The 22,411-nt window shown below is 35.3% G+C and overlaps 1 protein-coding gene across 5 annotated transcripts in view; it reads left to right on the top strand.

Moving 5' to 3' along the window:
• ERC2 (ELKS/RAB6-interacting/CAST family member 2) overlaps positions 1–22,411 on the top strand; it is a 428,344-nt gene that overhangs the window by 358,030 nt on the left and 47,903 nt on the right. For 3 of the 5 annotated variants that reach the window (XR_007379214.1, XR_007379215.1, XR_007379216.1), the window contains one exon: positions 12,496–12,686. The exons of the other annotated variants lie outside the window; for them this stretch is intronic. The gene's annotated coding sequence lies outside the window, so the exon portion shown is untranslated. The remainder of the gene's footprint in view (positions 1–12,495; positions 12,687–22,411) is intronic. 5 annotated transcript variants of the gene reach the window in all.

The raw sequence follows: 22,411 nt of genomic DNA, 5'->3' as shown, positions 1-22,411 counted from the left end.
TTTAATGTTGAAATCAGATCAAGTCAGTGAAATTTCTTTAATGAACTTTAGGGCACATCTTCAAAGAAACCTGCAGTTGAACCTGTAGAAAGGCCAATGCCTTTGAACTGTGGAAAAGAAGTTTATCCTAGATTAGCTTGATCTTTACGTTTACTCTGCCTACTAATCTAGACATGAAGATCTAAGCTTTAAGAATACCTCTGAACTGCAGTGACAACCTAAAAGTGATGCATTGTTGTAGATAAATTCATTACTTCCCACTGGTATTGGCATTTTACATTTGAAAGAATGACAAAATGATTTATTTTGTACTGTGAACGTAAATATTCTGTCTCTGAAAGAGCACTACCTTTTCTTTAGTTTTGTTACCTTATACACCGAAAATTTAACTTCATTTTTTGTTTTCATTCTCTCTGTAATGTTTCACTGTACTTCCATCCAGTTCAGTCTTTCATCACCCAAATGTGGAACAATGCACCTTCGAATGTGAAAGAAATAACAAAATATGGAACAAATTATGAAGTGATGGAGAAGGGAAACGCAAAACTGCATGGAAATAAGTGCATTAATGCACAGGTTCTGATGTACATAAGTCTGTTTTGAAGGACACTGTTTAGTTTGAACTTCTGCTCTTAAATTTTGCTGTAATATGATATAACGTTTACTTTGGTGAGTACTTGAAGAACTTTTGGTGTTAACAGTATTCTTTTCTATAAAAATTCCTTTGGATTTCAGATTTTGTACTCTTTCCAGGATACAATAAGAAAAGTATGGAACAGATTTTTTATAGAAAAAACAACACTCAGTGGTTTGCAGCTGGCAATCACAGTGCCTCTGCTGCTGCTTTTGTTTTTGTAGAGTGCAACAGGTCAATTCAATATCAGAGCTGAATATGTTCTTTCTCTAGTCAAAGTGAAAATACAGACCTAGCAAAAAAAAAAAAAAAAAAAAAAAAAAAAAAAAAATTAAGAGACCACTGGTTTCTTCTTTTCCATCATTCTGTAAAATGTCTTTTTAGCAACCATCTCCTTTTGTGGAATCAAGTAGGGATAAGAATACTTACTCAACTGTACAAGGAAAATATGCTATTTCTTTAGAAATATTGACTGCCATACCTGGCATTATTTGATGCCTACTTTTCACTATAGATTAATTGGAAATCATATGGTGAAAGTGCAGTGAAACTGAAGACCTCATTCATAATCAGATTAAAAAAATATATTATTGAAAAGGGAAGTAAAGAAGTGGCTGAAGGAATTGAAAATTGAAATTATATGGGAAGAGTGAATATATAGAGTGAAGGAATTGAAAATTGACAATTAAATGCTATATTTTCCTGTATGTCACTTTATTTTTAGAGTAAACCATGGTACTGTTAATGGAAATTTCATCACCACTGAATTTAGAGCTGTTTCATCCTCTTATCTGTTAGCTGTTTCTACTTTTTATTCCTACTATTATTTTAAATAGCATCCCCCCCCCCCCCCCCCTACTCAATCCAGGTTTCTAAGAGTTAATAATCTTTTGCATCAAAGGGAAGAATGCTCATGCTGTATACTGTATAGCTGAAACCAAGATCCATGCAAAAAGTTAGCTGATCTAATGGACGGATTCCAGTAGAGCAGTCATTTTGAATCTGGACTTTCTTAGTTCCTGAGAGTATAGGATTTTGAATGCTTTTATCCTTTTATTGGTGAATGCACTAAAGTGCGTGCAGACAGCAAATGTTAAAGTGGCAGTCAGATAAACTTGTTAAAGCAGTGGGAGTTTTTCCTTTCTTTCTACGTGACTTTATCATCTCAGTGGAGTTAAAAGGCAATTAGCCCTTCAGCTCTTTTCTGGCCAGTTTATTGGCATTTTACATACAACTGTTGAATAGACAGTGCCATATTAAAAATTCCAATGAAGCTGGCCTGGGGATAACAGACTCTAAATTTCAGGTTAATGTTGGTTTCCTTAAGAGGAACTATTGCCAAAAAGCTCGAGTAAAATTATCTAAATACAGTACCTATGCTGCGTGCGCTCATAGTTGATGGAAAATTGTAGTAGTCTAGCTGCATGCTGTGTTACATTTCCAGGGAAATATTTTTATAAAGAGTGTTTGATGAAAAAGTTTATTCCGTTAGTAATAACAGGCTACCCACTGTGTTAAGGCAATGAACATAGTGAATAGAACTAGACATTCTCATCATAATAACAACAATTATACTTGCTTTGCATTTCTGTAATTTTCATCTGTGATCATGAAAATGATTTACAAATGTGAGTTATTTATTTCTTTTAGTATATGAAATGAGGGGGGAGAAAAGATTGTCTAATTTCTGACTACATTTAGTAAAAAATAATTGAATTTCATTTTTCCTAATGATTGCGAAGAAAATATTTTGGATTGTTGTTTTTTTTTTTTTTAATCTCAGTTCAGTGAAAATAGTAAATCAAGCACTTTGCACTCCTTGCAGACCAAATTGTTCAGAACTGAAAACTGATTCTAATTTAATTATTTTTCATCACTGAGAAGAATAAAGCACAGGCACAAAACACATAAGCTCACTACTGGAAAATAAATTGGAATTCTAATAGTATTTCAGTTTTAATCTGCTACTGCCAAAGAAAATTGTGGGAGGTTTTTTTTTTGATAGATTTGAATATGAATATTATTGGACTTTAATGATATATACACTGCTTCTAGGAAGAAACATTTAATTAAATTTTTTAGCTGATTCTAATTTGCTGATTCTGGAACAAAAAATGAGAAATCCATTGAGGTCTGTGTGATTGAAAACCAGGTGGTATAAACAAAGACTAGATCTGATATTTTTAACCTGACCATATGCATTGCTCCTAGTTGTGTTACCTAAGTGTGAAATCAATAAAAAGTCCCCTTATAATTTCAGCTGAGTTTTGGATAGCATCCATTTCAAAATACGGAGAAAAGCTGATAGGTTTAATGAAACAAAAGCCCTGTTTTCATTATTTGTAGATTCCCGTTCTGCTCCAGAGAGGGCACTCAGATTTTGTTCAGAGAATAAATGGTGAACTTCTGCATCAGTGTATCTTAACAGAAAACAAAGCAAACCAAAATGCTTCCATTTGCTCAGGTATATAAGCCAGCAGATTTTCTTTTGCTGTACAACACCATAATTGGAAGTGATCATCAGTAACCACAGTTTCATTTTAAATGGGTATATCTGTACTTCATCTATGACTGGTAGGGGCTCAGACTTTGCTTCTGGTACTGATGAGGCATCATTAAAGTTTTCTGTTACTTATGTATGTTAGTGCACCAAATTTATGTTGAAAGTCAAAAACTTGGCTTCCTTAAACAGAAATTACAATGTCAGTTAAAACTGCGGAATTTAGGAAGTTACAGATTTGAAGGAGCTAGTATCATCATTTCTTATTTTGACGCGCTTTAGGTGCATTTTACTATGCTCTTCCCTTTAGTTTCATTTTCTACATTTTCTGTAATACCTCACTGCTGTTCCATATGGACCAGTTGGCTGTGGGAGAGACAACCACTACTGCTGTAGGCCATCTTAGCTCTGTACATTATCTTGTTGCAGATTTCTTACATGCTAACAGATTTGTAGACCAATGTACAGGTTTTGTGTGAACCTCTTTTCTTTTTTTCTGCCCTTTATCACCTGTGTTGTTCATTTGCAATACCTCAAACAGTAAAAATACTGCTGTTATGCTGCTGGTGCTGAAGGACCTGGTGTGGTTCTGAGCTTTAAGCTATTTCTAATATCTCTCTCTAGGCTAGGCACAAGTCACTTTTTAGCATCTGCAAAATGAAGAAAATTGAATGTACAATCTTATTTTATAGAGATGCATCAAAGGTAACTTGTTAAAGTCTATATAACTGTTTTGAAAATGAAAAGGGCCATAAAATACTAAGAACATTACATGAGTTAAACTCAATGCTTTGAGCAAATGACCAAGACATCTGCAACAAACAAAGACGTTTGAAACAGTGCCCAGCATCTGTGTGCCATCTTTCCCTATTAAGATAGTAAGAATCTTTCTCTTTCATATCACAAAGATACAAATAAGTTTCTTAGTGTTCTAGTGATATCCAGATATGGTGATAAGCAGCACAGAGAAGCCGAGGAAGTACTTACTAACTGTAGTTTGAGGGAGATGGTGACAAAAGTAGCAGTTCAAAAACTTCGGTGGTATTAAAGGGAAGCTTTGCTCTAAAAAACATTTAGGTTGTAAGCAGAGTGATACTGAGATCCTAGAGTGAAAAATGTGATCATTAATAGAAATAACCATTATTTATAGACACCAGGGGGCAGAATTAAGGTTTCAAGAAGAGCTATAAACCTGGTACTTCCAACCATCTAAAGTACTGTGTATTTATGTTGCAAACTCAGACTTTTAAATGTAAATGGTATAGAATTTTATAGAATATAGAAATATTGATCTAAATTTGAGGAAACAAAAGCATTTAAATTCACTGGAAAGAGAAGTGTGACTGCTCATATATTCAGATTGTGAATTTATCTAAAAGCTAATTTTAATTTGTTTCAGCTGATGTCCAGGACGTTGTTTGTGGATATCCACATTGTTTGTGGATAAATTAGTCCAGCTTTCTAAAGAAAAAAACATCAAACAAATCCTTTTGTAGAAGTTAGATCTCTTTTTGTTACTTTCTAAAATGCAGAAAATACTGCAGATAACCGCAGCTTTTATTTCCAACCTGACCTTCCATGTTCTGAAACTAATTTGCCATACTGCTTCTCAAAGTCTGCTCAAGGACTTCCTTTAGCAGAATAATGTGGTTCTTATTAAGCACATCCTATAAGACCCAGGAGGATTGCACGCAAAGGAAATAAGACAGAGACACAAATGAATTTCCATCTTCCAGTCAGATATATGATATTGATGACCAGGATGTATATGAAGGATATTGTGAAGAAGACGAAGAAAAAGAATTAAAGAAAATGTTTGACAAATTGGCTGTCTTCGTATGCAAAGATGACAAGTGGTCTATACAACTGACTAGAAGAGATGTAGGCATCAAGCCAAATAGCTGTACAGTCAACAAGTCTCTTTGAATCACATGCTTATATGTAAACTCTCTTTTAAATAAGGCCTCACTTTAAATTACATCATTGTGAAAGACTTAAAAGCCCATAAGTTTTACATGAAAACTGATAGTTTCTCTTCACTCCAAATGTTGTTTTCCACTGGTATGAATTTTATATTTTTACCAGAATATCAAAACAGTATGCAAAAGTGGAACTTCTCTAGGAGTATTTTTCTCCATTTTTAATGAAACACACCTAATATAAATGGTTGTGAAAATAACAGCACACATTTCAGAATATCCTTCTTCCTCTAGAGAAAGTGACAAAAACATTTTCATGTTAGGTTGATTTGATAGTGCAGTCTAGTGGCTATAATTCCTGATGTTCTGATTCTAGTGTGTCTAGCTCAATGCATCTAAATATAGATTTCAGAAGTTTTACACTTGGTTGACAGGAAGGATTTACCTTGGATATCTGGCATACTACAAGTGTGAACAAGTGAATGAACTCAGGAACTGTGACTGTTTTTTTTTTTTTATTCTTCAAAAATATGTAGAATTTGGACAAGCAAGATTCTAATATGATTTTCCTGTTAATCTGTTCTAAAGCATGAAATCTGATATTTTCACCATGACTAATCCATGAAATTTTTCAACTTTGTCTGTGATTTACACAAGCTCTATTTATAAAGAGAACTTGTTTAAGTCCTAGGGCATGGAATATTATTTCCCAGAATGCTTTTAGTGTCTCTTTACTAATAAACAAAATGTGCACATTGATTATATTGTTTCAAGATCAGGGGTAAAATATGAAGAATATGCAAGAGTGTATTCTGCATAGCAGCATATATGATTCTTAAGCCATTAAGAAAATAACCTATTGTATCAGAGATGGTAAGAGTGGTTGTGATCGTGTAGTTTACCTAAATTAATTGGATAAATTGCCTGTAGACTAAAAACATGTGTGTTACTTGTTTGTCTTTACGTTGTAGGCTTTCAAATTAATCGCTGTCAGCATAAAACGACCAAACAAAAATGGATTTGCATGAATTTTTTGTGATGGGGATGGAGGGAGGGGGAGACAGCTTGAATGACAGTGAAGATAATTCTATTTTGTATTTGAGGCAGAGGAAATTGCTGTACAATGTTCACATACTGAAGTTCAATTTACTATATTTGGGGAAGAGTAAGAATCCTTTATGTAAATGTAATAACATGCAAGTAATACCTTCAAAAGGAAAGAAAAAGGTCTCTTGTGTATGGAAAGTTAGTCTTCTCCAGCTGTCCTCTCTCACTTTGTGAGGGAAGGCATTTGGGGAAAGGCCAAAACACAGATATTCGCAAAGCATCCAATTTTTAGTTCAGCATAATGTCTTAATCAGCTTTTACAGAGCTGCTCTGCTCTGTACCAAACATGCTATAAATGTGTGATACATCCGTACATGTAAATAAGTCACACTCCCTGTGGTGATGAAAACAAGATGACTGCATATTTCAATAACAGCACAATGCTGCAGGTGATGGAAAAGCAGCATTGTCCTGTTGTTTTTCAGTTGAGCAAGGGATAGGAATTGCTGAATATTATGGCTATCTCTACATCATTTCAAATTCCTGATCATACAGTTTTATGGCAGATCTCCAGAAATCATACATTTTAACCGCACAGATGGCCAACTTGTGACATTATCTCTAGATTGGAGCCAGCTAGCAATTATTTGAACTGGTCTGTATGTCTCTCTCCAGGAAAAAATGATCATAAATCTATTCATATGTCCATCAAATTATCAAAATGTAGACGTCATCTGTCATTCTCACTCAATCATATGATAGTAAATGGCTGTTTTGTAACCAGATAGGTTAACTTCTGGGTGTATGCTGAGGAAGGGCTCATGAGGTAGTCTCAGGGTGTCATGATATTCTTATGTACTTGCCCTGACCATGAAAGGGAAACCCTACACCTTTGCACCCGTTGGTCATTTCCCTGCCCTGCTTCCTTAATCACTGTAGTTTATGCTCTCAAAGATACTACAGCCTCTTAAACTGATTTCTGAATGAAAAGGTTTAACTGGGTAACTAAAAAGATTAACAAAACATCAGTGAGTTTCCAGAAAGTACAAAACTATCACTTATGTAGACGTGAATTCAAAGCAAGTACTTAAGCTGACTATCAAATAAGGAGTATTAATAGCAATATAAAATTAAAGGTTGAGGAGGCTGAAAAACAACAACAACAAAACACAACAAAACGAGAGGGAATGTTTCTTCTTGTATGTTACAATTTATCTATGGAACTTCTTGCTCCATTATGCTGTTCCAAAGTTTTTTGCTGGTTTAAAAGTGGTTTGATGTTTTCATGGAAAAGAAAGGAACAAACATTTCAGAGGCTATTAAATACAGAGGTACTGTTTGCAATGCATAACGAGTATGATTTGAAGATTGGTTAAGCTCAGGGATTATGCCAAAAGTCACCACTGGAGAAACAGTGCTGCAGCAGATGAATTTCCAGTGTTCTTTACCTCTATCTCCTCTGCCTTCTGCAGTTACCTCACCACTCAGAATTCTCTGTCCCACACTGTTTTAAGAGTCAAGGGAGAAGTGTGGCTTCTAATCCGGGCTGGAATCTGTTCTTCTTGACCTAATTTATTTCAAATTTACTAAACTAATTAGTCTGCAAGGATTTCTTGTGCAGAGAGGCGAAGAATTTGAGGAAGATGTTATATGTAAACTATTCATATGTTTTGTATCTGCCTAGCTATAAAGCAATTGAGTAAATTCTCTTCTAGTTGCTCATACCATGAAATGGGAAGTGCATGGGATCTTATCCTTTTAAAAGATATTTAAAAAGTAATATAATAATAATATAGCAATGAATGTGAGATTTCATAAAATCCCATTAAAGTTAATAATCAAAATGATCTTTTGATTCTTTCTTTTCATCAGGTGATAACTTGGTAATGTCTTTGTAAATGCACCTGTTCCCATCTTATCTTCAAAATCTTAATGATTCTCTCATATTTCTGGTGTAACGAGGAATTTCTGGATAACCAGCAAAGTTCCAGAGATTCTCTTGTTGATTCATTCTACGTATTCTAGTTGTCTCAGATATTTGTTTGTTTGTTTTTTGTTTTGTTTTGTTTTTTAAATGTAAATTTAACCTGGTATACATAGAATTGTTCAGGAAGGAATTAAAGATTTGCAAAAGTATCAAATTAAAATGTTTCAAAGGTTTTATCTTCTCCATTTGCTGAGTCTCTTAGTAAATTCTCTCGTGTTTAATGCATTTAGCCTCTAACATTATTAAAGGATTCTGTTTTACACAATTAACCTGGCATGTTCATATGAGACAAAATGTTCTTCCATGTAAACTAGGGCACCAGGATTCACTTATATATCTGTTGAATGTGAAAGTTCTATAGTAAGGCCTTTTCCTAATGTGTAGGTTTATCAGCTAAATTCTCAGTTGTTTTGCTTGTATTATGTCATTCATGTCTGAAAAGAACGGTGTCATGCTGTTTGTGAATCTGATCTCCTGCTGCTATTTAGCCACTTGTAGGATTCTGTCCCAGTTCCTCTAATCCACTCTGCTTCAATAGCACCATATTTGGACTCCTTCACACATTCTTCTGCTGCTCTGTTTGGGATGCTCTGTGAGCTGAATTAGAATTTTAATATTCCGTGCAAAACAGAAGGAACCTTTTTGTTAAATGAGAGTATAAGGAATACTCTTCTCTGCTCCCATGGATAAAATTTCTACATGTGTACTGTATTATTTTCCTTCAAACTATTGTCCAGAAGTTGGGGCACTGTTTCAATTCATTGGTTTACTTTATATAAATCCGTTCCAATTTGAGGTTTAATGTTGCAAGGCCTGCTTCCATTTTAAATTGTTTCTTTTCTGCTGTAACTCTGCATTCAGAGTTCAGCGCTCCTTTTTTTCTGTGATGTCAAAGGCTTACTGATATCTTTTTGAGGTGCTCATGTAAGTAGGCCATAGTTAAAGCAGAGAACCTGAAGGGCTCTGAAAATCGTGTTAGATATGACACTGGAACACACAGTTCACTGTATTGCTGTATATATTTTTGCCTTACTTTCAAGAAGTCAGTAAAGATTTGTGTAGACTTTGATGCTTTGCCAGTAGCTATTTTCTGATCCCTACATAAAGCAAGATACGGAGAAAACAATGTAAAATTTGAGTGGTATATCTATATGCACATTGTCAGTTTACTTCCTGGCTGAGTGTACTAACTTTAGTGCAACCACTTGTGTCTAAGCCAGCAGTTGTAAAAGCAGGCGTAGTTGGCAGACCATGATCTTTTTTAAGGTAGAACACACACTATTTTTAAGAATAGTGTCTTAGCTAATGGGATTTAGTTTACTGAAAAAAAAAGTGCTAAGACTATCCCGTTTACTCTATAAAGGATGGATGTCCAACCTTTTGTCTTGCCTGGGCATATGGAGTGAAGAGGAATTGTCTCGGGCCTTATATATGTAGACCACTCCAAAAGTATTGCCTCCTATTAATTTTTCATGGAAACTACAGCATATACAGCAAGCACACTAACTCCGATAGAGCAAATTCTCAGCTACAAGACACTATTTTTCACCACAGTCATCACCATTAGCTGTGCATTGTCACCACTGATGAACAAGGGCCTGCATGCTGCACTCATCAGAAACTGCACGCTGTGGAGTGACCAATGCTTGCTGTTGCCGCTGCTAAAATGCACCACCCGCCACCTCACTGTGCTCATGTCTACTGTTCAGCCTCTGTAAACATTCAGAAACATCTATGCATGTCACTGGGTACAACTTTTTCCACACAGAGAAATTCAATGACACGCCTTTGCTTCACATGCACTTCCAAGTGAAGTGCCTTTTTGTCAGACTGCCATTCTTCTGCCATGTGTCATTCAGCAACATAATGTAACAGAATATTTGTGGGTGGGTTCAACCTCCACTGCCATCCCACCCACACTTCTGATGTCGTGGGCCAACATAATAAAATGGGAGGCATTACTTTTAGAGCAATCTTTGTAAAATAAACACTACAGCTAGTATTTATAAGTAACAAAACTTATTTCAACTGGTAATATTTTTATTAAAGCATACACAAAAGAGGGCTACAAAAGTATAAAGCTAGTGGGATGTTCGACCCAGTTTTTGTGAAACTAACACATCGGTCTGGTTTGATGGCAGTGGTTGCAATTCTTACTGAGTTCTCCACATGTTCATCAGAGATTTTTTTGATGAAAGTTTACTCTTTCTGTACTTCATCCTCAGCAGTAATTGTTCACAAATGCACGTACTGCCCAGAAGTACATGGTGGAGGGCTGCCCCAATACAAATGTGCTGGGCCGCATGCAGGCTGCAGATAAGGCATGCCTGCTATGGAGAGAAAGAAGTTCTATCCTTGTTTGAAATGTAGAATTGTAGGGTTTTCTGTTGTAAAATTTTCAGTTTTCAGTGCAGAATGTATGTATATCTGTGTATATGATGAGAGTGAAGGCATTACCTGGCAGAAACATATTTCAATAATTTCATATAACGTGTGTCACTTATACCAAATTTCTGGCACTAAAAAATCGGGAAAATTTTAATAGCATATAGCATGTTTGTTTGAGCTTTCTGCAGTCCAGAATTCCCTCCATTCCCTCCAGAGTGCTGAATTATCATTGGTCAAGAGCCAGTGGTGCAAGAACCTGGTGAGAAACATCATCTCATGAAGTGCCATCTCTTAGATAGCATTAGGGAAGCAAGCAGAAATTGGAAGAGATTGACTGCAGCAGTTTGAGAATATAAAATTTACAATTAAGTTTTACAGCTAGCAGTGGAACCAAAAAAAATAATGAAGAAAAAGGGGGGAAAAAAACACTTCATAAAGTGAAGGTGTAATGGGGAGAGAGGTATACAAATACAGGAGGAAGCAAAGGAAACCATACTGAAGAGAAGTGGATCAAAGAAAAGATATGATCTCCCAGCTTGCTTGCATTTGACAAATAATACCTGTATGATTTGTTCACAAATGTGTTAACATTTCTGATGATTAGAAGATACAAGAAGAATAAATGATTTTATTTTATGTAATAGAAAATGAAGAGAGTTGTAAGTGATCCATTAAGGCGATATTAGCTTGACGACTTCTGTGGCTACGTTGATCCTTTTCTGTTTGTACTTTTAAATTAATTGAAAGCCTCATTGTTTTATTTAAACTGTGAAAGCTTCTAAGGTCAATGAGTGAGGTAATTGACCTGCCTGTTACAGGACAAAAATATGTATGTTAAATTGCATAATTAGTTTTAATTACATAATTATGGTGTTTAATGTGTAGGGGGCAAAGGTTACTATTACATTTAGAAGTCATGGCAAGAAGCACCAAAATAAGCAACATAGTTTAATTCTGCATTTCTTTAGGTTTTTAGAAAAGAGGACCACTATGATCTCTCCTTGACCTTGGATATATGATGATTATAGCAAATAGTGTATCGCTGTTATACTTTTTTGAGTCATAGAGACACCTTTGTAAATGACTAAGTGACTTTACCAAAGACTTCATTTAAGTTTAGAGTATATGAAAGTTAATCAGCAGTGGGAACTCAACTGACAGCAATTTAATCTCATTGGGTAAGGTAATTGCATGATTACCAGGAGTGTTTATATTTGCATGAGGATATTTTTATTGGAAAAAAAAAACCCAAAACACTAATTGCTTTCTTACTAAGAAGAGAAAAAGACAAACAAATTTGTTGTCATAGGTTAATAGGACATCCTTCATTCCTTCAAATAACTTATTTTCATATTTTAGCAACAAAATGAACTTAAAATTCTTTTCAAATTTGTACTGGGATTGTGTTATATGTTACTTAATTTCTAAACTAGAATTACTGCCATCATTTAACCTGCTTTGTACAACAAGCTTGTTTCTTATACGTTAATTATGTGATAGCCTGAAGATGCTTGTAATCTGTGATCTCTTTTATTCACTACCCATTACACTAATAGATATTTTTGCTGTCCATACTAACAAATAATTCTGGGAAGGGGGTTATTATTTGCTGTTCTGTGACAGTTAAAAAAGAAAAAAAAATGCGCTGTGTATAAGATAAGTAGATGAAAGATGGTGTTCATAAATGCTAGAAGGAAAGTCTCACTTTAGCTGCACTTAAAGGTCCTTTAGAAAATGCTCTTTCAGCCAGATGACAATGGAGGGAGTATCAGAAGATGAGTGTGTTAAAAAACACCCATCTGTGAATAGGATGTAATTCTCTTAGGGCTGGCTTATAAGGAGTTAAAAAGTTAACTCATTAAATGTTAAATAAGAAATGATTTTGTAAGAGCTACATAGTTATGGGAAGAAGTATGAGACATTCCTTGTTGTGAAAATAATTTGTACTCCCTTTTGCTAATTTTTCCCTAATTAAGTTCAGTAGAAAATATTACAATTTTGAATTGTTTTTCTAAACCAGATGATCCAGTCACTGTTGGAGGCACATAGCCACGGCAAAATCTCATGCTGTACATTGATCACCTGTCCAACCTTTGCCTAGAGTGTGATCCCCAGTTCCTTCAAGAGATCCATCTTTACCTGTCTATAAAGAAGAAGAGGAGGAGGGAGACATCTGGGATATTCAAGTATCAAAGTTTAACACCAGAGCAGGTCGAATCTCCATTTATATTTTTCTCTCTATATGTTGCTAGTGTTGCCTTTGGCTGAAGATTTTTTTCAGGAATGACATAGTATGCTCTGAAGTGTTACCTCCATTAAAACATTTTTGTTTAGATTCCTCAGTTAATTAAATTATACATGTGCTTTTCACAGTTCCAGGGTGCAGTACTGAATCCAAAATCATTCTGCTGTAAAGCAAGTTAGCTAATACTGAGCATGTGTGGCAGTCTGTATACGTCTCTTGAATATATACATACTACAACGACCAGAATGGCTTGTTCTGTGTACTGTAGTTGTACCATTCTGTATTTAGCACATACAACTAAATTCAGGTCCTCAGCAAGTACACTCATTTCCGCTAACTTGCTTCAGATGTTAAATTTACTCTTTCTTCCTCTTCCATTTCTAAGAGGACTCTGATATCCAGAAAACAGACAAGGTTTCCCTTGCTGTCCTAAAGACTGCCCCTTTAGGAGTCTAGTACAGCCCACACACAATCCTGGAATATATCCAACTTGTTCTTTGAGCAGAATGTGAACCTGTGACCTTCTGGGCCTCCGGCAAGAGTGCTGCCTACTGAGCCACCAATACCCAGGCCATCAATAAGTTTTAAATGCCAGTTGCAGACTTCACAGAGATAATGACTTCAGTGTGTAAAGGTTTTGTTGTGGAGGCTGCAGTCTCACATATGGCGTGACAAAGTAAATATGCTAAAACCATAGAGAGCTGTTGCATAACATACCTTGATATAACAGTTTTTGTAATATGTTTCAAGGCATGGAATATTATTTAAAGGGACACTGTTATGTAGGCTTAGGCCCAAAATGAAGCTATTATAAAAAGAATGTTTAGCAAAAACAGAAATATGTCCATGAAATTGTTGGAGTGGGATTTTCAGGGTAAACTTACTTGGATTTAAGCAGTCTCCTGCATGACATTGCACTGTTGTGCTAGGGAATGAGAACCAGAAAATGAAAATAGTGTGAAGTGAAAATCAGAAACTGGAACTGAGAAGAATTAAGATGTAAGAGGTCTACTACTATTGTTATAACTTCTTAAAAATCAAATGCTACCACATTCTGAAAAAGATGAGATCAAATAATAAGTTCCAACTTAGTAATTCAAAGCAGCAATATTGACACGGTAAATAAACGTGTTTACATTTTATATTGGTTTTAACTTGCTTTTAATGAAGTTATTGTATTATATATAAGTACAATTTATATGAAATCAGCTTGGTTTTGGCACATTTCAGCCTTATTCATGTTCTGTATTTTTGATTTAGAGTTAAAAGCATGTGAAAGACGTATTTACGTCTTTCACTCAAAAAGAAGTTCAAATTGATAACTGTGACTGTTACATCAAATGTTACATATAAACTGGCATCAAGAAGGAAAATTTAGCCAGATTCAAGGCAAGACTTATCCTACGGAAAGACTGTTAGATAAATTTCACGAGCATTCTATGGAGCAAAGGCCAGGAACTCAGCACAATTTTTTTCCATCTGAGTGCCCAAATCACTAGGCTACAGACTCTTGCTCCCTCTTGTGTTCTTTCTCTGGCCCAATGAAGCTTAAATTATTTTCCATACAATGATACAGCTTCAACAGGAGACCTTTAATATATCCTCATCCTTATTCCAGCTTTTAATGTTCCCATAGCCTAATGATTAGAATGCTTTGCTAAAAGATGTTACTTTCAGCTTTGGACTGCAGAAGGGATTGCAACTGAGGGTTTTGCTTCTGGGCTGCGTAGTCATGCCATGAATGGATGCTGTTCACGTACCACTTCAGAAAGAAATAGCTTCTGAGCAATTATGGCTGGCTTTAAGAGCACCTGTTGGTTGAACTCCTCAGCCCACACAAAGTGGGCTTCATTTCTACATTCTGGACAGGCTTAGGTATAATCTATGCAGTGAAATGTTTGGTACTGTCCAGGTAGGTAAGCTTTGGCCATGCACAGAGATGCAGCTACTATATCTGATTTAGCATAGAAAAATGTAGTGTCTTCAGAGAACAGATGTTCTCAGGCTAAGAAAAGAGCCTTCAGATTTACCATTATGGTTGAAGGTGCCTAAATTCTGCTCATGTCCCATTTTGAATTCCCATATTTTTAGGACTGTTAGTTTATTTTAATTTAAGAGTTCCTTTGAACGTAGAACTGAGAGATTTCATGCATCTGATTTTCAAACGTAAGTTGACCTTAAAAGAAGCTTTTAAAATTAAAAAGATGGGAAGAATTTTTCATTCATAAGTGCATTGACATTTATGAACCATAGAAAAATGGGGTGTTTCGAAGCTCTAAAAGTTGAAATTGATTAAGGTGTGATAATGCTTTTTGGAAAATTCTTTGAAGCAGTATGTCTTAATCTGAACTATGGAATATTTAACTAAATTAACATATTTGCATGCACAAACTGAATGTGAAAATTTCTGACTTAATTCCTAGGCTATAATTTTGTCTTATTCAATACACAAATTTTTATGATGGCCTGCAGTGCTGTTCCTTATTTATGCAAAAGCATTTATCTACCTCAGTGGAATTATTCTGGTGAATAAGCCAATGCCTAAAATCAACTAGGATGAGTCTGGTTTTCTTTTTAATAGAAATGCTAATTGTGAAAGTGACATCTGTGAATTATTTTTGGTCTAGAGGGCTACAGACAGTATAAAATTAGAACTGTGGATTTGCTTGGCAGTTCTTTTATTATTGTTTCTACCTTTTAAAACACTGGAGGAATAATGTGATTCATTACACATTACTTTTCTGGCAGTAGATGCATCGCCTGGTTTGGTATCCAAGTGTATTACATTGTGAACTATTGCTGCTTTGTAATATAGTAAATTGGTGGTGAGAATGGAAACTTGTATTCATGGAAGGCTGCTTTTTTTAAAGACAAGTCTTTTTCTGCCTCCACTAGTGTCTGTTTTCATTGCAGTGAAGCCTTTCATGTAGTAGGATAGCATTCAACTCAAGTAGGGAGAATATAATCCGTATCTTGAAGATGGTCACTGACTGAGACGACTTATGTACAGACCATTTGCCACCATTTATGTTTTCCCACACAGGATGTTCATTGTCTTATAATGTATCTTTAGAAGAACTGCCATTTACAACAAACACAATTTAAAACTACCTTATCTTTCTAAGTGAAGGGAAGGTAAAATGATAATACCGTTAAACCAACACATTAACAGTTTTTTTTGTGCATGAGGACCTGCTGATATAGGAAACTGTTTTAACATAGCGTTGGCAGATTGCTCTAGAGAAAATGTTTGTTAGTAGAAGTTGAAAATCAGTGAATGCTTAGATAAGTGTTATTAATGAGAAACAAATATATAAAAAAAATGTACCAACTCATGTTGAGAGGAGAGAGAACTGAAGGGAAAGTGAGTAGTCTCCTACTCACATAAAATTCTTAAAATCCTTTCTATAAATGAGAAGATTTTTTAAATCCATGAATTGATAGAGTGGTAGACTTTGAGGTGAGTAGAGGTCTTCAAAGAAGACTACTTCTGGTTGATTTGAATCAGGGTATTTTGGGAAGCCCTGCATAAAGTAGTTATGATAATAAATAGTTATAATAAATAAGCATTGTGTTGAAGTAATAACGTAACAGTCAAATGTAAGTTAAACTCTGGAAATGAAAAAGAGACTTGCAGTTAAATTCACATGAAGATTAGTAGTTCATATGGAAACAGTGTAGTTTCAAGATTACAGATGGGATCTGTAAAAGGAAATGTCTATTAAGATGACTTAGTTCAGTGAGAGTTCAAATTAAAGGCCTTATCTTCTGTGGTATGAAAATCATCAAGTGCATTGACGCTTGGCGCAAGAAAAATAGTGCGAATGTTGTTAATGTTTTCACTTGATCAATTCTGAATGAAAATGCTTTTTGCATTGCATTTTATTTATTTAAGAGGTTCATTTGTGAATGATCAATAGCAATGATTCTCTAGCCTTAAATCACTTGATGTCTTGAACAGAAAAGATTTTCACGGCCTGGTCTCACTGTCCCCTCTTAGTGTGTTACCATAAAGGAAAAGAGTATTCACAAATGTCTGAAACTTATTTACATTTGCTCTTTGAAATAGCGGAGCTGATTGGAAATTTTTCAAGTTAACTGTTATAGGTAGAAATCGTTGCTTTATCAATTCTGAAGTTTCTCTCATATGAAGGGTAGTTCAAAGAAAATTCCATTAGGAAGCTTTAATTCCAAATAGAAAATAGCTGTTTAAAATAAAACTGTTCAACAAGGAACCTTGAGAGAAATCTGCATTACAATACTCAGAGCCTACTAGTTAGGGTATTATCCTTTAAGACGTGACTTTGGTTCAATTTCCTCTTCTGAATCCAGCTGAATAGAGACTTAAACTGAGCTGAATATCTAATGCATCCAAGGCAACTGTCATTACCACTCAACTATTGTCTATAATAGGTTGAGTATCTCTGCTTTTGTGGAAATTGTGAAAGGATTTATCCTGATACTAACAAGACCTTTCTGAAATCTTCAGAATTCTTACGGGCTAGGAAAGAACGTTTGTGACCAGCTTCAATCATAAGCCCCAGGCTTATTTCTGAAGAATTGCCTGTAATAATCATTATTTTATATATTCATACCAGGCAGCATTTATTAATCTGGACTCTAAATGAAATCCAAATCTATGACTCCGAATAGAGCTGTCTTTCCATGCCTCTGGTTATTCCTGTCAGCTGTCTCAGATTTTTCTCTGTTTTTCCTATAACCACAATTTTAACAGTTCAACCAAATCTGCTTAGCAGTGGTGCTTGAGATAGAACTGCAATGAACTGAATAGAATTTTTCTATGTAGTTTTCTCTCTCTCTCTCTCTTTGCACCTTATACTTTGTTACAAGGTGAACTCCAGGTTGATTGATCTACGTTGATCTGTTGAAGATGTTTATAATCCAATACCTGTCATAAGTAATTTGATCGTAGTTGGGATGTTGCTTTGGAATACACAGTTGACAATGGATTCCATGATACAACAGGAATCAGGATTGCTATGTGCTTTGTGTGTCAGTGTGTAGGTATTCTTCTGAGATTACCAGAAGGGATCAGTTACCTTGGTAATGTGTCCACCAATATTTATTGTGTCTATTTCTTTACCCAGGCTAACAAACATTAATCACACGGGAATGTCAGTGATGACCAATCTGAGCTGAATTTGAATTGATGACCTAAAGGTTAAAGTCTCTGTATCCTGCTGCCACTCCCTTGGGCTACCCAGTCCCCCCAACAACGGCGTTTAACACCATTTTCAGTTTATCAGTGTTTTTGGAGGAAGAGTAGTCTTTGGATGTGTTGATCTGACAAATACTATCAAAGTACTGTTTAAAAAACAAGATGTTAATATGACTTTTGCAGCTTGTCAATACTTGACAAAGACAATTCTGAACAAGTATTCAGATGCTGCACTAATAACTTAACCAGCCTGTTAGATAGCTTTAATCCAGTCATATGGGAACACAGTGCAGTGTAGCAGCCCCATGAAACGTGAAACTATGAGAACAGCTGAATAAATTTAAACAATTTTTTTAAACATTCTAACCTTTGTCATAAAAATCTGATAATATAGAAGAAAAAGTAGTAGCACTTTCTTTTGGTTTTGTTATTTTGTACAGTTGTTGAGAAGACTTAGCTTTTCTTGTGGTTGCTGACTTTAAAGAACTAGTGACAATTTCTAGCACTTCTTTTTGCCCCATATGAAGTCTATTCTTTCTCACTCATTAAGGAATGAATCTGGTTTCTGTTTTATTCTATATTGTATATACATCTCACCCATAAATATTTAAACTAAGTAAATATAGAATCTTAAACATGGAATATGCTTTCATTCTAAACTGGTGGCTGTGGGGGAAGGTAAATATATTTTACTCAGAGACCAGTGGTCCCTTTGGAAGGAAAAAAGTGTCTTGCTCCAAAATGACCCCCAATTACATATACTTGCACGTGCTGTAGAGCAACAAACTTTTTACTGCATTATACCTGTATTGCTATATTTATACATATAAAGTTTAGACTATAAGGGATCTATAGGAAAGAGTTTACAGATACTCGCTTCAGAAACACATGGCTAGTGTTCAGCCCCCATATCTGGGGCTAATTTAATTCTTTTCCTCCATTCAAAGTGCCTTACTCCTGCCTATAAATGCAGAACAGATTCCCTAGTAATTTTCTTTCTTGGAAGTACACTCATTGTATTCCTTACTGGGAATAGCATGAAATGGAAATACATTTATGACTGTGCATAAAAATGAACACCAAACAGAACAAAAGCAGGAATAATCTGAAAGATAATTCCATAACAGACTGATGCAGGAAAAAAAAAAAAAAGTAGAAATGTGAAGCTATTGTAAAGTACACAGGTGACATTTTCTTCAAGGTTTCCTTTAGCAAACTGATTTTTTGGAAATGGCATAATGTGGTATATCTAGAGTACATCATTAATTTTGTATTTCTTGCCAGTCAGAACTATAATGCAAACTCAAGGTTTTAATTTCATCCATGCAAGTAAAGTTCGCTATATGTGTAAGTATGCAGCAGATCTAGATCCTATTCTTTCAACTAATAGATTAAGAGAAGTGTAAAAACAAAGTTATGTTACACTGAATACAATCTGTACTGGACAGTTTTGCCTTATGGTGTTATGAATGTGAGACTCTCTCATATGGGTGCTTTCACTCTTGTTCCGTGTATATTGCATAGTCTGAACTACTGAAAGACACTCAAGGTTACATCCCAAGGAACAATCCTGCTGAGGCTTTGTGGAAGAAAGACAAGCTCTTTGTTATACTTAGGAGACTGTGATTCAAACTGCGATTTGTACAGGTAGCCAATGGATTAGACCAGCTCCTTCTGCAGCGTCTGCATCCACTTGTGGCTAATATATCATTGAAATATAAAATAAGCTTTGATTATAAAAGATGTCTTCTGTAAAGAAAGATAGAAATATAGCGCTGTGCTGTTTACAAGGCAAAATTGTACTAAACATCAAAATAGATATGGAATGTAGATAAAGAACACTTTATTATGCATTACAGAATCATAATTGACTCTTCAGCGTGAATCTCCTTGGTTGACTTTCTTGAGGTTGAATAATTAATTTTAAGGGGGAGACAAAAATCCATGTTTTGTGTATAGACCAAGTACTTCAGCTGGATCAGTGGTAAAGACTACTGCTGCCAAGTTTAGTAATGCTTCTCATTTTCCTTTTTCCATTTTTATCAAATAGAAAACGAAGATGTGAGAGAACAAAAATTGATTTTAATATCTGTCCTTGTCAGAACAGCAGGCTAGAGCAGTGCACTCAGCAAGATCCAGTTGTAACTGCTGATTTTTTTGTGCTAACCCTGTGTTCATGGAAAGCAATAGAAAAATCTTCACTGATTTACAAATGGAGAACAGGGATATGTTAGTTATGCCCTCTGTAGCTAGACACAGTAAAGAGGTTTTTGTTGTAGAGTTTTTTTAAACCAGTTGATCTGGAGTTACCCTGTCAAGCTCTGCTGGTTGAAGCAATACAGTAATGAATTTTAAATTCAAACATGATTTCTTAAGAGTCCGGCTTTGTTCTCCAGAGCACATTGACAGATACACAGAGAACAAAACCCTTCTTTGGTCTTAGATCAATACTATAATGAAAATTCAAGTACTTCTGAGTGTTTCCACAGCTCCCTTAGAAGCAGCAGAGAAAGGGTTTTTTTTCCTTCAGTTTATCTGTAGAATCACACAAATTCAGTCTGTGTTAGCACAGAGCCTTCAACTTGGAAAGTCCAAATAGAGATCCTGTCATGTTTCCCTATGCTTTCATGTCTTGTCCCTTTTAACTTTCCTTATGAGCTTTTCTGCTTTATCTAAGCAGTTACTCCACTTCTTTCTACTAAATTTAAGGGAATCTAGACTTCTGAGCTCCAAGTGCCATTTTGGTATGAACATCAGCGCTTTTGCTTTTTGTGGGCATCTTAACTGTGCTGTGCAGAATGGGGTACAGTTCCTTTGTCTGTAGTTGTATTGTACTTCATTAGTTTCCAGAAGACAATAACTTGCTTTATTCCTATTTTAGAATGATTAATTATACTCAGGAAAAAAAAAAAAAACCAAAAAAAGCACTCAAACAGCAAACAGAAAAGGAAACCAGATGTTGGATGTTGCAGTTATTTAACCACTGTTATTTGTGGACAAGTATCTTAGTAATGTGATTTAATTTTTTATGGAACCTGTGTATGCAGACTAGTGAGTGAATAAAACATCCAGAATATGTATGAAGATGTATTTTACCTGATTAGTATAATTCTTTTGCCTAACTTTTGCAGATAAGTACTTTATCATTTCTTGTCCAACAAATTCGCAAAAGTATTTGATTAGAGTATGAACATTGTGTAAGGCATATTGTGTGCAGAGTCCTAATTTTCTGTTGCATAAAGCACAACTGCACATTTCCAATAGTTTCAGTTTTGTATGCTAATGAAATGATACAGTGATAAATCTCTGTGCAAGTTTATTTTCCATACAGAAGCAGAGCTCTCAGCTTCATTTGATTAATTTTCAAGTCTCTCTTCCTGTCTTTTTCTTTCTTCATTAGTAAGCTGCAGGCTTTTCAAACTATACTCTTTAAAACTTAACCATCAGGTTTCCTAGGTGATGTTGTCACCAGCTTTTTTAGCTTTTTGTCCTGTTCTCAAGTGGCACAGAGGTTTAGTAACAGTAGTGTTACAGTAATTTTCACAGTTCTGTTCTGACCTCCCATTTGGTCCATTCAAGTGCTCAACCTGATGGACTTTTAGCTGAGCAGAGTCAGAGGAATTATGTAGTTTCTGTCACCAGAGATGGTAATAATCTGTTCTTCTTTTATAATACTATTTCCTGTTTATGGGAACTCATTATTGCTGACAGTTCAGTGCAAAGAGGCATAACTCTTAAATGTATGTTCGTCTTAAGATGTTTGTGCATTTTCTTTTACTCTATGCAAGAGCTGTTTGCTTTATGCGACAATTTCTCTTGTCTGAATGTAACTTGGAGAAAGTGATGATAAATGTTAAATGGTTCTTGTAAAACTGTTAAATTGTCAGTTTTAAAACTGAGTAAAAACATTAATGTTTTCATTAGATCCCAGCACTGAGGAATGTCCAGCTTTCATCATAGCAGTTGTTTAGTTCCATGTAGGTCTAAATACTCTGCCCATAGTAGATGTCTTAGTGTCACATGATCCTAAACTGAAAACTCTTTGTTCAGCCCTAGGTTTTGGGTTTATTTGCTGTTTTTATTTTTGAGGTTGGTTTTTTATGTTTCCTTTTTAGAAAGAAATCTTTTTTTCCTCTTCTTAGTTTAAATATAGTTTAAATATATCCAATTCTAGGTAAGTGTAACCAGTATCTGATCCTTCCTGCCTTTGTTCTCTCTTTTTCTACAGGACAGAAGTCCAGATTTTCAGGCAACAGTTCTATTTGCTGCGTCATGAGCTTCTATAAGCTAGCACTATGTTGAAAAAATAAAACTGTAGTGGTAGGTGAAGCTATTTAAAGCATGTCCTAAGTTTAAGTGACTGTTGTGGTTCAGCTCAGCAGGCAGCTCAGGCCCACACAGCTGTTAGCTCACTCCCTGCAGTAGCACAGGGGAGAGAATCCTGAAAAAAGGTAAAACTGAACATCAAGCACTGGGTGGCAGCTTACGGGAAAACAAGTGATAGCGATAAAA

This window comes from Lagopus muta, chromosome 11, assembly GCF_023343835.1.
Source record: "Lagopus muta isolate bLagMut1 chromosome 11, bLagMut1 primary, whole genome shotgun sequence".
Classification (NCBI taxonomy): Eukaryota; Metazoa; Chordata; class Aves; order Galliformes; family Phasianidae; genus Lagopus; species Lagopus muta.
Note: the sequence above shows the minus strand (reverse complement) of the source record. Positions and strands in the feature narration are given on the sequence as shown.